This window comes from Silurus aristotelis, assembly GCF_946808225.1.
Source record: "Silurus aristotelis genome assembly, chromosome: 4".
In the NCBI taxonomy this organism is placed as follows: domain Eukaryota; kingdom Metazoa; phylum Chordata; class Actinopteri; order Siluriformes; family Siluridae; genus Silurus; species Silurus aristotelis.
The window spans coordinates 34,046,646-34,063,929 of NC_139577.1; the positions used below are offsets into that span (position 1 = coordinate 34,046,646).

The 17,284-nt window shown below is 43.0% G+C and overlaps 1 long non-coding RNA gene across 2 annotated transcripts in view; it reads right to left on the reverse strand.

Moving 5' to 3' along the window:
- Nucleotides 1–888: 888 nt before the first annotated feature.
- The window catches only part of LOC310724618, a 63,066-nt gene continuing 46,670 nt past the window's right edge, over nt 889–17,284 (reverse strand). For both annotated transcript variants that reach the window (XR_014533099.1, XR_014533100.1), the window contains one exon: nt 889–926. This is a non-coding gene — a long non-coding RNA (uncharacterized lncRNA). The remainder of the gene's footprint in view (nt 927–17,284) is intronic.

The following is a 17,284-nucleotide window of genomic DNA, read 5'->3' on the forward strand; positions in this document are numbered from 1 at the left end:
GCTAATTCCTCTCTACTGCTTCTCTTTCTCTCCCCATCCTGAGGCTTCCTGAGGTTGCTCCAGCTCCAGTCACGTCCCACCTCATGAAGATTGTGGACCTTTAAAGAAGTAGATGCCCACAAACATCCTGAACCATCTAGGAGACGTACCAGCGTCATTTGTATCCCACTTCATGTGGAGTTTGGACATTGGAACTCTTTGAGTGTTTAAAGGCTCTGGCATGGTGAAGCTGGTGTTGATCACAAATGTTGAGCTATTTTATTTGCTCAGTAGCTGCTGGTTCCATCATCTCAACTGACTGTATAAGACTGTAGATAGAACATTACTCATAATCACACACTCCAGTGCTCATGTTAGTTCTCACTATCCAGTGTTCTGTATTGTTTAAAGACTATAATCACACTCTTGATTTCACCCAAGTGGGAGTCCGCTCAAGGTTTCTTCCTCATAACATCTAAAGGAGTTTTTCCTTGTCACAGTCACCACAGTCTTCATCATCAGGGATAAACACACACCATTCACTTTAATGCCTAAATTCCGTAAAGCTGCTTTGAGACAATGTGAAAAGCGCTATAGAAATAAACTTGACTGACCTGTTTCATCTAAAAACAGATAAACACACCCTTTGGAGACTCACCTTTGTTCAACACCTGCTGTTTCCAGCATTCTGCGCGATGCCTTTACTTCATTGGTTTCTCTGTATTTATTTGACAAATAGCAGACACCTCCTATACCTGTAGGTTGAAAATATTAATTAAGACACACACACACACACACACACACACACACACACACACACAAACGTGTCCACATAAGCTTTAACAGCTGAAACTATACATTTTCTTTGTAACTGCTCAATATTGTCTGAGCTTAAATAAAAACACTACCACAATGTTCCCTTCTTGATTTACAATGCATGCACCCACCTACACAAAAATAATTCAGATCAATTCATTTTCAGAAAGACACTGAAAGTAACAAAAGGCGACCTGTCAGAGAACATGTTAACAATGTTAGCAATCACTTTACAACCTTTTATAATAAATAAATATAATAAAATTAAAAATGAGGTAGAGTACCTCTCAAAAACTAGGAAACACCTAATCTTTTAACATTTTGAAAGACACATGCATGTTCTTTTTCTTTCTATGCAACAAAACACAAGAACTGGACAGTGAATGCCTGGAAGAACGTTCTGTAGACAGATGAGTCCAAATGTGACATTTTTGGCTCCAGCATAAGAACTTATGTAGGAAGGAGAACAGGGGAGATGTTAACAGACATACCCACAGTCAAAAATGGAGGTGTAGGCTTAATGGTCTGGGGTTGTTAAATAGCGTTCCTTAAATGTATCTGTCATTGTTTAGCCTTGTTATAGCATCAGAGAAAGCGCTGGCTAAAGTAGTAAATGACCTGCTACTGGACTCTGAGCAGGGCTTAGTTTTCTTGCTTGACCCTGAAAATTGCGACAACACTGATCACAATATTCTCCTTGTGAGCGCAGAAAATATTATTAGAGTTAACGTAATTGATCTCTCCTGGTTTTATCTAAATAATCATTATCATTTTGTAGATAAAAATTGATTACTCTACACTTTTTATTAGTGAGGTAAAGTTTGTTGTTCCACAAGGATCTGTCCCACAGGCCCACTGTTTCTTTCATCATATATGCTACCTCTGAGTGAATTCATAAACATGGACTCATTTCATTTAAATGAACTTATCCATCTGTGCACCCATAACCGGACTCTCAGGTCCTCCAATCATGTCTTGCTCGAAGTTCCTAGAACAAGATATAAATCGCAGGGTGACCGCATTTTCTCAGTGGCAGCTCCTAACTTTCGAATTCCCTCCCTCCTGATCTCAGCTCTAAAAGGGAATTCTCTACTTTTAAAGCTAAACTAAAGAGCCACTTATTCACCAAAGCCTTTGTTTTGTAGTAGAGGGTGTGCTTAGTCTTCTGCTTCTTAACGTTTATTTTATTTTTCTTTAATGATGAGTAATTGATATATTTTATCAATTTTATGTTATCTCTAATTTTATTACTATTTTGCACATTGCCTTTTGCACTTTGTTCAGCACCTAGGTTCTACCTGGTAGTTGTTAGGTGCTATATAAATAAAGTGTGAATTTAATTGAATGGACTCAGACACAGTCTCAGTGTTTATTTCTAGGTTGAAAACAGTTATTTATTCAAGCCTTTGTGAATAGTTTTTTTAAGGTATAAAATCAGATACAGTGTGTTTTGGGTAAGTGGGCTGTTTGGATGCTGTCAATCTTTTTGGACCTTCCTGATTCATCCTGGTGCATTACCTCTTGGTGGAGTTCTCTTCAATTGGTGAACACTCAGAACATGCTGCTGTTTAACCCAGCCATCATGGTAACCCAAGTCAGGTCACTCCTAGGGTCGGTTTCAAGCCGGGAAAAATTGGGAGGTTTGTGTTATGAAAGGCATCCAGCATAAAACATGTGGCAAATCAAATATGCGGATCACGAACCTGAATTTCATACTGGGTGTGGCAGCGGGGGCGGGGCTGAGCGCCGGTTTGTGAATGAAGGGCAGGGCCGAGAGAAGATAGGTATGGAATTGCCTCACCTGAAGTCTATCTAACCTCATGTGTTCTTTATTTTATGATCAAAGGAGGCATTTAAGGAGGAGGGTGTGTGTGTGTGAGAGGTGTGTGCGTACGGGTGCCAGAGACATGCGGCGTGAGCACAGTACAGAAAAGCAAAACTTTGTGTAAAAGAAAATAAAGACGGCTAAATAGCCTTTACCCCTGACCTGTTGTGGTGTTCCTCCTTTCCCACCGACAAGCTCTCCCACAGTGGTGCCGAAACCCAGGAACCACCTTCAGATAAACGGGAAAAGGGACCCAGGTCAGGAAAATGACGGAGCCTTCTCCACTGGCCGAGCTCGTGAAAGCGATCGCTGAGCTCCAGCAGACGCAGCACCAGGCCCTCCTTCAGGTACGGGCCGAGCAGGAACAGTGGTTTGAGGCCGTGGTTCGAGCACAGGCGGAGGACCGAGCTGCATTCCGCAGCGCCCTAAACTCGAAAGAGGCACCGGAAAACCCCCCCCCCCTCGCTCCCCGCCGGTCATCCCGCAAAGATGGGCCCGCAGGACGATGCGGAGGCCTTTTTGGAGCTGTTTGAGTGGGTGGCGGCCGCCGGAGAATGGACCGGGATGGAACGAGCTCTTCGCCTGTTGCCGCTGCTTTCCGGGGAGGCCCAGCTTGCGGCCCAGCAGCTGCCGGCTGATCAGATGCTGGAGTACGAAGAGCTGAAGCGAGCTATCCTCCAGCGAGTCGGCCGTTCGCCGTCGCCCACCAGCTTCGCGATGCATACCGGAGATGGCTGCGGGACGAGGGCCGGAGCACGGACGAGGTGGTGGATTGCGTGGTGTTGGAGCAGTTCATCGCCCGTCTTCCGCCGCGGACGGTGGAGTGGGTACAGTGCCAGCGACCGGAAACTGTGGAGAAGGCAGTACAGCTGGCAGAGGACCACCTGGCGGCGTATGCCGGGGCGGATGGATTCCTCGGATCTCCTTCCGACTCTCCTCCTTCCCGAACACCTGGTTCTTTCTCCACTCCTCCCATTCCCTTACCCAGGAAACGGGGGCTAATTTCCCCGAAGCCAGTGCCTCGGGCGCGAGCTCCTCCCTCTTCCTTCTCTGCTTCTCCTCCTTCTGTTCGCTCTAATAACTCTTTGCCTCTGAATCCACAGGGGGCTGAGACGACCCGCGCGGGGGCGGAGCGGAAGCCTGGGCCGGTCTGTTGGCGCTGCGGGGAGCCGGGACATTCCCTGGATCAGTGTCCCGTCATGGAGTTGGGGGTAATGGTCCGGATTCCCAAAGGCGCCACAGGCTGCCCCCGATCAAGCGGGAACGTACCGCATACCGGTGAGTATCCAAGGGGGTACACACCAGGCGTTGGTGGATTCGGGCTGCGAGCAGACCGCCATCCATCAAAACCTGGTGAGATGCGAGGCTTTGAATACGGCACGCCGGGTGAAGGTGAAATGTGTGCATGGGGATGTTCACGAATATCCACTGGTGGCCATTTCGGTTCGGTTCAGGGGGAAAAATCATAGAGTGGAGGCGGCGGTTAGTCCCCGCCTCACCCATCCGCTAATCTTGGGTACGAATTGGGCCGGTTTCCCTCGCTTACTGAAGGAAATGTGCGCGGATGGGTCCTGCAGTACGGCGAAGGGGGGGGGGGGGAAGGCGCGCTATGTTCTCGGGGGAGGCTTCACCGGGGACGTACGACAAGGGTGCGCGGCTTCGTCAGTTTTCACTGGGAGATAAAGTCCTCGTTCTGCTGCCTACGTCAAGCTCAAAATTACTCGCCAAGTGGCAAGGGCCTTTTGAGGTTACACGGCAGGTGGGGGATGTCGACTACGAGGTACGGCACACGGATAGGGGCGGGGCGCTCCAGGTGGAACTTCAGGCGATGCTTGACATGGGGGTGGTCGAGGAGTCTCACAGCGACTGGAACAGCCCGGTGGTCTTGGTTCCCAAGAGCGACGGGTCGGTCCAGTTCTGTGTGGACTACCGAAAGGTCAACGCGGTGTCTAAATTCGACGCGTATCCGATGCCTCGCATCGATGAGCTCCTTGATCGGTTAGGCGCGGCTCGCTTTTATTCGACGCTGGACTTAACCAAGGGATATTGGCAGATCCCCTTGACGCCAATGTCCCGGGAAAAAACGGCCTTTTCCACTCCGTTCGGTTTGCACCAATTCGTCACCCTTCCGTTCGGTTTGTTCGGGGCTCCGGCGACGTTCCAACGTCTGATGGACCGGATTCTCCGGCCGCATCATGGGTACGCCGCTGCCTATTTAGATGACATTGTGAATTATAGCAATGATTGGCAGCGGCATTTACAGCATCTCAGGGCGGTCCTGCGGACCTTGAGACGGGCAGGGCTCACGGCAAACCCCAAGAAGTGTGCGATTGGGCGGGTGGAAGTACGGTATCTGGGTTTCCACTTGGGTCACTGGCAGGTGCGTCCCCAAATTGATAAGACGGCAGCGATTGCGACCTGTCCAAGACCCAAGACCAAAAAGGAGGTGAGACGGTTCCTGGGGCTGGCGGGTTATTATAGGAGATTTATCCCTAGGTTTTCGGACATCGCCAGCCCGCTGACCGATCTCACTAAAAAGGGAGCACCAGATCCGGTCCAGTGGTCGGAGCCGTGCCAACAGGCTTTTACGCGAGTCAAAGCCGCACTCTGCGGGGGTCCGCTCCTACATGCTCCTGACTTTTCTCTTCCTTTTTTTTTGCAGACTGATGCGTCGGACAGAGGGTTGGGGGCCGTGTTGTCTCAGGTGGTGGAGGGGGAGAAGCGACCGGTGCTGTTTATCAGCCGTAAGCTGTCGGTGCGTGAGAGCCGGTACAGTACGATCGAGCGGGAGTGCCTGGCCATAAAATGGGCGGTCCTCACCCTCCGGTACTACCTGTTGGGACGGGCCTTCACCCTCTGTTCAGACCACGCCCCGCTGCAGTGGCTCCATCGCATGAAGGATGCCAACGCTCGGATCACGCGGTGGTATCTGGCGCTTCAGCCATTCAAGTTCGAGGTGGTCCACAGACCGGGGACGCAGTTGGTCGTGGCCGACTTTCTCTCACGTCAGGGGGGGGAGTCGGTGGCGGCCGGACAGCTCCCCGGCCTGGATCGGGCGGGGGGGGTATGTGGCAGCGGGGGCGGGGGCCGAGCGCCGGTTTGTGAATGAAGGGCAGGGCCGAGAGAAGATAGGTATGGAATTGCCTCACCTGAAGTCTATCTAACCTCATGTGTTCTCTATTTCAGTGATCAAAAGAAGGCATTTAAGGAGGAGGGGGTGTGTGTGTGAGAGGTGTGTGCGTACGGGTGCCAGAGACGTGCGGCGTGAGCACAGTACAGAAAAGCAAAACTTTGTGTAAAAGCAAATAAAGACGGCTGAATAGCCTTTACCCCTGACCTGTTGTGGTGTTCCTCCTTTCCCACCGACAAGCTCTCCCACACTGGGGTTACCAATGACCACCACAGGTATCGTTAACAACAGGGTACCAGTGGAAATTGGGCTTTTGTTGGCCAAAGGAGGAGAAGGAGAGAAGAAAGACGTCTACAGAGACAGCAGGGAAAATGTGATTTGTGGTGAGAGTAGTGAGCAGGTTGAGAAGAGCCTGGAGAGGTGGAGATACACGCTGGAGAGAAGGGGAATGAAAGTCAGTAGGAGTAAGACAGAGTACATGTGTGTGAATGAGAGGGAGGGCAGTGGAGGGGTGCGGTTGCAGGGAGAAGAGGTGGAGAAGGTGGAGGAGTTCAGGTACCTGGGGTCAACAGTGCAAAGTAATGGAGAGTGTGTTAGAGAAGTGAAGAAAAGAGTGCAGGCAGGGTGGAGTGGGTGGAGAAGAGTGATAGCAGGAGTGATTTGTGATTGAAGAGTATCTGTGAGAGTGAAAGGCAAAGTTTATAGGACTGTGGTGAGACCTGAGATGTTGTATGGTTTAGAGACAGTGGCATTGAGTAAAAGACAGGAGGTGGAGCTGGAGGTAGCAGAGCTGAAGATGTTGAGATGTTCATTGGAAGTGACGACGATGGACAGGATTAGAAATGAGTTTATTCGAGGAACAGCACATGTAGGACGTTTTGAAAACAAGGTGAGGGAGAAAAATGGAGAAAAAGAAAGACCAAGGAGGAGTTTTATGAATGTGGTGAGGGAAGACATGCAGGTAGTTGTTTTAAAAGAGGCAGATGTAGAGGACAGGGGGATATGGAGACGGATGATCTGCTGTGGAGACCACTAATGGGAGAAGCCGAATGAAGAAGAAGAAGTGCTGCTATTTCCACATTCTCTAAACACAAGATACTTCAAATGAAAATTAAATGATCATTACCTGGTGCCAGTTAATCAGGTAGTAAACAAGTTTACATTTTAAATGTTGGTTGTTTTTGTATCACTTGGCAGATAATATCATATAAGATCAAAATGGTGAACTGAATCTTCATCTTTGGGAAGAGGGCGAAGTCTGCAGGAGCCAAATCTGGGTGAGTGCAGGTGGGTGCAGAAGTGAGATCAGGTGGATTGTTCTCCAACGATTGTCATGAACAAGTTGACCAACAGTTTCAACATTTTCAGGAGTCGAGCTCATCAAAAGTCTTCCTGATCATCTTCCAATGTTTTTTCAGCTCTTAAAGCATGCATGCCAAGATATTTCCTCAACCCAGACATAACATTGTTGCATCATTGGTAATACTATGGAAACGGCTCTTGCCGCCCAATGCACCTCACGCATTGGGCGGCAAGAGCCGTTTCCATAGTGATTTCGGCCCCCTTTTGCCACATTTCAGGCTTCAAACATAAAGATATAAAACTGTAATTTTTTGTGAAGAATTAACAACAAGTGGGACACAATCATGAAGTGGAACGAAATTTATTGGATATAAAAAACTGAAAAATTGGCTGTGCAAATTATTCAGCCCCCTTAAGTTAATACTTTGTACCTTTGTACTACAGCACCTTTTGCTGCGATTACAGTTGTAAGTCGCTTGGGGTATGTCTCTATCAGTTTTGCACATCGAGAGAAATCTTTGCCCATTCCTCCTTGCAAAACAGCTCGAGCTCAGTGAGGTTGGATGGAGAGCATTTGTGAACAGCAGTTTTTAGTTCTTTCCACAGATTCTCGATTGGATTCAGGTCTGGACTTTGACTTGGCCATTCTAAAACCTGGATGTTTATTTGTGAACCATTCCATTGTAGATTTTGCTTTATGTTTTGGATCATTGTCTTGTTGGAAGACAAATCTCTGTCCCAGTCTCAGGTCTTTTGCAGACTCCATCAGGTTTTCTTCCAGAATGGTCCTGTATTTGGCTCCATCCATCTTCCCATCAATTTTAACCATCTTCCCTGTCCCTGCTGAAGAAAAGCAGGCCCAAACCATGGTGCTGCCACCACCATGTTTGACAGTGGGGATGGTGTGTTCAGGGTGATAAGCTGTGTTGCTTTTATGCCAAACATAACGTTTTGCATTGTTGCCAAAAAGTTCGATTTTGGTTTCATCTGACCATAGCACCTTCTTCCACATGTTTGGTGTGTCTCCCAGGTGGCTTGTGGCAAACTTTAAACGACACTTTTTATGGATATCTTTAAGGAATGGCTTTCTTCTTGCCACTCTTCCATAAAGGCCAGATTTGTGCAGTATACGACTGATTGTTGTCCTATGGACAGAGTCTCCCACCTCAGCTGTAGATCTCTGCAGTTCATCCAGAGTGATCATGGGCCTCTTGGCTGCATCTCTGATCAGTCTTCTCCTTGTATGAGCTGAAAGTTTAGAGGGACGGCCAGGTCTTGGTAGATTTGCAGTGGTCTGATACTCCTTCCATTTCAATATTATCGCTTGCACAGTGCTCCTTGGGATGTTTAAAGCTTGGGAAATCTTTTTGTATCCAAATCCGGCTTTAAACTTCTCCACAACAGTATCTCGGACCTGCCTGGTGTGTTCCTTGTTCTTCATGATGCTCTCTGTGCTTTAAACGGACGTCTGAGACTATCACAGTGCAGGTGCATTTATACGGAGACTTGATTACACACAGGTGGATTCTATTTATCATCATTAGTCATTTAGGTCAACATTGGATCATTCAGAGATCCTCACTGAAATTCTGGAGAGAGTTTGCTGCACTGAAAGTAAAGGGGCTGAATAATTTTGCACGCCCAATTTTTCCGTTTTTTATTTGTTAAAAAAGTTTGAGATATAAAAAGACCCTTTCAGAGTGGCAGTATCTCTCAGAAGTCAAGATGGGCAGAGGATCATCAATTCCCCCAATGCTGCGGTGAAAAATAGTGGAGCAATATCAGAAAGGAGTTTCTCAGAGAAAAATTGCAAAGAGTTTAAGTTCTCATCATCTACAGTGCATAATATCATCCAAAGATTCAGAGAATCTGGACCAATCTCTGTGTGTAAGGGTCAAGGCCGGAAAACCAGACTGGATGCCCGTGATTTTACAGGAATGCTACTGTAATGGAAATCACAACATGGGCTCAGGAATACTTCCAGAAAACATTGTCGGTGAACACAATCCACTGTGACATTCGCCGTCGCCGGCTAAAACTCTATAGGTCAAAAAAGAAGCCGTATCTAAACATGATCCAGAAGCTCAGGTGTTTTCTCTAGGCCAAGGCTCATTGAAAATGGACTGTGGCAAAGTGGAAAACTGTTCTGTGGTCAGACAAATCAGAATTTTAAGGTCTCTTTGGAAAACTGGGACCCCATGTCATCCGGACTAAAGAGGATAAGGACAACCCAAGTTGTTATCAGCGCTCAGTTCAGAAGCCTGCATTTCTGATGGTATGGGGTTGCATGAGTGTGTGTGTGTGGCATCGACAGCTTACATATTTGGAAAGGCACCATCAATGCTGAAAGGTATATCCAAGTTCTAGAACAACATATGCTCTCATCCAGACGTTGTCTCTTTCAGGGAAGACCTTGCATTTTCCAACATGACAATGTCAGACCACATACTGCATCAATTACAACATCATGGCTGCGTAGAAGAAGGATCCGGGTACTGAAATGGCCAGACTGCAGTCCAGATCTTTCACCCATAGAAAACATTTGGCGCATCATAAAGAGGAAGATGCGACAAAGAAGACCTGAGACAGTTGAGCAACTAGAAGTCTGTATTAGACAAGAATGGGACAACATTCCTATTCCTAAACTTGAGCAACTTGTCTCCTCAGTCCACAGACATTTGCAGACTGTTAGAAAAAGAAGAGAGGACGCCATACAGTGATAAACGGCCTTGTCCCAACTTTTTTGAGATGTGTTGATGCCATGAAATTTAAAATCAACTTATTTTTCACTTAAAATTATACATTTTCTCAGTTTAAACATTTGATATGTCATCTATGTTGTATTCTGAAATTTGAAACTTCCACATCATTGCATTCTGTTTTTATTCACAATTTGTACAGTGTCCCAACTTTTTTGGAACCGGGTTCATTAAGACTGAAAGATCTACAAACTTTGTTTCAGTTAAACCACAGTTCAAAATCAATGTTAAATTTTTTTAGTTAATTTTTCAGGAAATATTTATTTATTATTACTTTTGCATATTTTGGTTATTTCAGTTTAGGTATTCTTTAATACACAGGTGCATCTCAATAAATTAGAATATTATAAAAATGTTAATTTATTTTAGTAATTTAATGCAAAAAGTGAAACTGGTATATTATATAGGTTCATCACACACACACTGATATATATCAAGTGTTTGTGTTCACACAATTTTATCAGACATCTTTGAATGTGGCAGCATGAAATATTCCTTCACTTGAACTAGGAGGCCCAAACCTGTTCCAGCATGACGATACCCCTGTGCAAAAATCCAGCTCCATGAAGATCTGCTTTACATGGGAATGTTGGAGTGAAAGATCTCCTGCTGCAGAGTTCCAACCCTATTGAACACCTTCAGGATGAATGTGAACATTGACTGCACGCCAGACCTCCTCACCATCTCACATCTACATCATACCTGACTTTACTAACACACTCGTCAGAGAAAAAGACAAACTGATTCAAGTGGCATTAACAAAGAAAAGGTATCAAGAAGCAGATCTGCATTAAAAGGTCAGATCTCAAAGTTCAGAATGGTTCCCGAGAGTGTAAGGATCTGGGGGTTTCAGATTTTTTTTTCCACCAGATGTCGCCAAAATGTTCCAGGATTCATGGTTAGCGTCTACTGTTTCCACATGAGTTTTGTTAGCCTGTTGTTTGTAAGTTCCCCTTTTTGTGCCTAGTTAGTTTATTGATGTTATGTTTTGTGATCTGTTTCCTAAATTTGTATTTGAGTCTCATGCCTTTTCTTGAGTTGGCCAGCTTTGTTTTTTTGTTGGATATTTGTGTTATTGGGATTCAGTGGCGGGCCTTGCATTTGGTACATGGGCCTTCAGTGAGGACGTACCCGACTTAATCCACCTCTTTATACCACCACTCTCACGTCACAATTATAGAAACCATCAATACAATACAAAAACACAATATAACAACACGTGGCATTACAGAGAGAGAGAGAGAGAGAGAGACATTTCACATATGGAGGGTGAAAACCATTTTACTAAAGCAACAAACCGAGTTAAGACTCCATACCTCTACACTACAACTACAACTGTGCACCTACAACATCTGGAGCAGTTCAGAATTAATATTTGTCTAATATCATGACAAAAACATTAAAATGTTAATAAAATACAACCTACTCACCAAAGATGCAGACTCATAATTGTAGACTCCAAATCAATTTATCTTCCTCCGTAGGCATAAAAAGGTCTAACTCAGATGTATTAATGTGTTTTCAGAGCTACACACATGTTTTCACTTGGCTGTAACAGTTTCCCTCTGACTAACCAATCAGTGTATGAAAAAATGCTGACACTACTCTGTGAGGCAAATTTGAAATCTAATTGGTTAAAAAAAAAGACTAATTTCTTATAGAGTCTAACATAAAAAGCCAGCAGTACTGACCTTGAAGGCCCTGGGCAGATTAGATTGACAAGGCAGCACATAGAGGCTGAAATCTGATTGGACAAAAGGTTGTAAATGTAGGTCAGTGCTTCTGATAGTGTTTAGGCCAGCAGAGAAGGTTTTGCTAGCCCCGACCGCTCACCACTGTTGGAATTTATATTATCTGTTATATATTTTTGGACGTTCCATAATAAATCTATGGATTTTCTGTCATTTCCGAATGTGTCTCTGCATCTGGGTTCTTACTGGCAGACTGCTAGAGCTCCTGCCTCTCATGCAGAGACTCTGGTTCGAGCTAAGACCCTGACAGAACCCTCATTCCACACACTCTCACCAGAACCATATAAAACTTACCACAGCTTCTCATTTAATTCTCTATGTATTCACTTAAAAGTAGTAAGGAACTGCCCATAAAATAAAATAATGCCATAAGAGAAAAAAAAACTCTGATAAAATACAGATACATAATAATACATAAAATATGATTCAGACAGATTTATTATCAAATTAGATCATTATAATAGAACTTTACAGTCTATTACAGTCACCTCTGACGGCGTTTTCTCTCCTTCCTCAGTAGACTCTGAGTCTAAGACACTGTGTAATGAGCTACTTCAGGCAGCAGGTGGTGCTGTTGCTCAGATATTGTCTGCTGTCCAGGAACGGAGTAAATAAACAGGACATGACGTGTATGCGTTAGGATGAGTATAGAAGAAGGAAAGCTCTACTTACTACAGTCAAAATTACATGCACCCCTTATTTTCACACCCATATGTAATTTGTCTCCAAACTGTTACTACAAGCCTAGAAGCACAGAATTGTATAGAACATGTATACCATTACAATTTCCTGTTCCAGAATGATGATTCTCTTGGGTATAAAACAAGTTCCATGAAGATATGTTTGTTTATGTGAAGGTTGGAGTGAAAGAACTTTGGAGTGAAAGTCATTCACAGAGCCCTGACCACCTTAATCACACTGAACACCTTTTGGAATGAACTGAAACTGATCTAGTTTTTAACTAGCTGAACTTATTATAATTATGAGATAAGCACTCCGTTACCTTAAACTTTATTTCATGAGTGCATTTTCATCACAGGACTGTGCATCAAGTGGTATTATTGAGCTGCTAAATAAATAGAATGGGAACTGTAATGTAACCACCTCACTGCTTGGAGCATTGTATCATAGCTGATCGTGCTCTGATCCCAAATACCAAACAGACTGGAATATTCAAACAACTATTTTTTTACAGTACTCTAATACAGTTTCTCTACAACATCCAAAGGATTTAACCATTTCTGCCTACACAGGCTGCCCAGGTGCTTGTTTACAGCAAATGATCCAAAACGCAGTTGCACGACTTGTGTTCAATCAGCCCATCTTATCTCAGAGACCTTATCGCATCTCGCACTGCACCACGCTGTCTGAGATCCTCCAGCACTGCTCCACTGGTACCACCTTCTCTCAGAATGAGAGGTAAGTACACTTCAAGGCTCTTCTCTGTTCTGACACCGAGGTGGTGGAATGAACTTCCCCTAGATGTCTCTACAGTGGAGTCCCTGACTATCTTCAAGCTAAAGTTGAAGACCTTCATCTTCCTGAAACACTTAAATTAGCACTTTCCAAGTTTGCTTTGTAGAATTAAAGCGTTATATTTATATTAAGTTTGTAATTTGGCATACCAGTGTAGATTTATTCACTACTAGAGACTCAAAGCACTTTTGTACGTCGCTCTGGATAAGGGCGTCTGCTAAATGCTGCAAATGGAAAAGTAAAAGTATTCCACTGTGCTGTAACTTATGTGACAACTAAAAGCCTCTTTCTTCCATGCAGTAATATATTAACATACTAGACTCCTATTAGATTTATTTCAGCACTCATCATCTTCCCATTCATACATTGTTTTTTTTCATTATTATTTTTAATGAAAAATTTGAATGTGACAATTTTTGGCAAAAGCATAAGAAATGCTATTTTGCTTATCAGAATATAAACATCAGAACTATTAGCTGAGGACAGAAGATTCCCTTAAGCAGGTGCATCACCCTACTCTGAATATGAGTAACTTTCCCCATGTAACTGTATAACTTCTAAGTATAGTTAAAACCTCAGAATAAGACAATACATGAAAAATATATCTGTGTATGCTGTTTAATTAATCATAAGTCATTTGAAAGACAGGACAAAGCATTGTAATTAATATAGTATACTATATGTATTAATATAGTAATCAAAATTTTCCCCTCACCAAAAAATATATATATTTAAATCAAATGTTAAATTAAGTTTAAATTGAGAAATTAGTTTGATTAAGATAACAATTAAAAGTTAATTTGATTAAAGATACAGATACTCTATTAACCTATTACTGAATGTAAGATGTCTCAGTATATTTAATAGAGTTGACTGCAGTCCCGGTCTTATTCACTCAGCATTGGGATCGATGGACTTCAGCAGGGCGCAGACATCATCCAGTGCAGTGAATTCCCTAAAAACACACAACAAAGCAGAACGCAATCAAAATCGCTCAAATGTTTATCACAGTATAAACAGTATAAATGAAAAAAGAAATCAATTCTAAAACTGATAAAATTGTTATCATGGTTTATTTGCATTGCATCTAATTTTAAACCTGATCTATAGACCATTTTAAAGATGTAAACAAGAACAAACGTGTTGTAATGATACTGTGCATGTCTGATCCTAAAGCATTTCTGGTGGTGATGTTTTTTTTGTCACAACAAAATGACTAACAAATATTTTTTAGTTTAGTTAAAACAGAACAGTTAAGATTTATAAAATCTATAAATTAACAGACCCCTTGAATCAGACACTGAAGCGACAACTTTTCACTCAGAACATTAAAAGTCTACCTGAATCCAGGTGTGTATTATTATCTAGTAGAGACGGAGCAAGTCTACACAAGAGAAGCAGTAAAGCTTTATTCTAGTCTATATGCCTATAGTTACTTCCTATGTGGAAAAGTCATACAAAATTTGTCCATACAATGTGGATGATGTTTATCTTGTGTTTGGTGAAAGTTGGAGCATCAAGGTTATTGAAGGTTATTAGTACACATTACACATGCATGGCCGGGTATGTATGTATGTCCATGATAATAAATCACATTGCTAAATTAAATCTATTAAATCTACTTCAAGATAATGCTACAAATCGAGGAAAAGAAGAGTCTGTGTGAGAATTGTGAGAGATGAGATGCAGTGTTTAATCCGCTGTGGCTAATGTATGCGTTTCAACTCCTGATGTTCAATAAACCAAGTGTTGTGGTCTCCTGAGCTCCTTGTTGGTGTCCTGACTGCAGTGGTGATAAACCAATCGGCAGAACAAAGCCAAAACCTCACGAATGTTTGTGCGTGGTAAGAACAGTGAAGCCACTTACGTTACAAAATTAATCGTTGTGTTCCATCGTTAATTAGTGCATACAAAATAATTTCTTATATTTTGGAATGTTTGTGACTAGATTGGGTGAAGTGTGTAGCCATTTTGCAGTAATTCTTGTTGTTGTGTGTGTGAGAGGGTTTCAATGCATCATCTGTGACATCTGAACCCTGTGTGTGGTCAAGAATAAACAAGAAAGTGCAATACCATGCTGGATAATGTGCCTTTTTTATTCAATTAATATAAAATTTTTATTAATCATGTGATGTTTTTAGATAACAGAATATATCCTTTTTGAATGTGCGCATTAGCTAACCGGAAACGTCCAGGACCAAAGACATCACTTCCTCATGTGAACAAATGGCTGTTAAAATGGTCTGTAAAATATCTGATTTAAAAACACTGAGCAGATGTTCCACAAAATAAATATGATCTTCACCATACTAAAAACACACTCTCTTTAGGAGACTCACCTGATTGTAACACCTGCGGTGTCCAGCAGTTTATTAGAAACATTTGTGTCAGGTCTGTCTTTACGTTTATTTGACAAATAAACCAAATTTCTTACACCTGTAGTGGAAATAGTGATAAGGTATATACACACACACACACACACACACACACACACACACACACACACACAGCCTTTGAATTTTAATATAAATCATATAAACCTACAACTTAAATACCACAAAGACAAAGCAAAGAATTGTGATCACGTAGCATTAGCATTACTTCCCACTTATTCAGACATTTCTCTGGATCATCTTTGAGATTGAAACTAGAAACCTTACACTTCCAGTAGGAAAAGCTTACTTACATGAGTTTATAAACATTGAAAATGTAACAGTGCAGAATAATGTGTATAACAATTTCATTTATGCAGGGAGACGTGTGTTTTCCATCACCTGATTGGATGAGCGTCTTGGCACACTGATTACAGGGAAACAGTGTGACATAAATGGTGCATCCCTTCACATCCACTGAGGTTTTATTCGCGATGGCATTCAGCTCTGCATGGCACACTGTAACAAACAGCAACACAACTTTGAATAAATATTTAATTGTAGAAATAATAGCGATGAAAGATGGCCTCCGCCCTGCATTTGCACAACTGTGTTCACTTAACTAAAGTATTGTATGAAAAGTTTTGAGAGACCTGGAAACAATTCAATGCATTGTTTAATTTGAAATAAAGAGATCAATAGTTTGTACATTTTCTTTGGAATTTAGAATCAAGTTTTGTGCATGGACTGGCATGTTTAAAAATAAGGTATTGATAAACAACCTGCTTATTAAATCTGACCCTCCATAGAGAGTGGAAGCAATTAATGTGTAATCAGCAATGGAAACGGGCCCCAGACCCACTCACAAGGAAGTGAACTGGGATATTTGTATGCTGTCGTCCCCTCACTCTCACATGTTCACTCAGGTTTGTTGATGGTGGTGTGGTGGGTCGTTTCTTATCCCAGAGATCCTCATGTCTGTGTTTCCTTCTGCTTCTCCCATTTAACTTTCATACAACAATAAGGAGACTTAATAATCCATATCCTTCTCTTTCTGTCTCCCCTCCTCTCTCTCTCTCTCTCTCTCTCTCTCTCTCTCTCTCTCTCTCTCTCTCTCTCTCTCTATCTCTCGTTAAACATGCTCCTAAATAACCACTGTTCCTGCTTCTCTTCTCTCCCCTCCTTAGACCTGCCCACTCATCCCGGCCTGCCTCTGGATGGTGTTCTCTTCGATTAAAGGTGACTGTGCAGCTGGGGATCACACTCATGGATTTGGACTGTAGTTAATATCAACAGTCTGCTACACTGACTCAGGACTACAGTTTGCTCTGATTACCATCACTGCACCTCAACATTGTTTATCTGTAATAAATGGACATCCACCCAGATGAGGATGAGGTTCCCTCTAGAGTCTGGTTCCTCTCAAGGTTTCTTCCTTCTGCATCTCAGAGAGTTTTTCCTTCACTTATATGTATTATACACTTTTTTTTGTTGCTACTATAGAGTGAAAGAAAAAACTAAAACTGGGTCTCTGTTATGTCCTTTCTTCAAAGAGCCATCACAGAAACACCATATGGTAACTTCCTACCCTAGACTTAAAAAGGGAACATAACACCCACTCTATGCAAAAATGGCAGCAGCGGAGAGGTTTTCTGAAAGACCCCTGCAACGCCTCACAAACAGGGAGATCCTGAGCCCTGCAGCAGAAACCTGCTTACCCCAACATGCAATACCCCAGTGCAGGTATTGCAGCCAAAAGTATTCAGCCAGAGTGCCCCACTCCTTCTCCCACCTCCAGTTACTCTCCACTAACCCTTTTTTGTGTTTTTTGGGGGGATTAAATCCCCAAATAAAACACAAGTGAATCCCAGTAA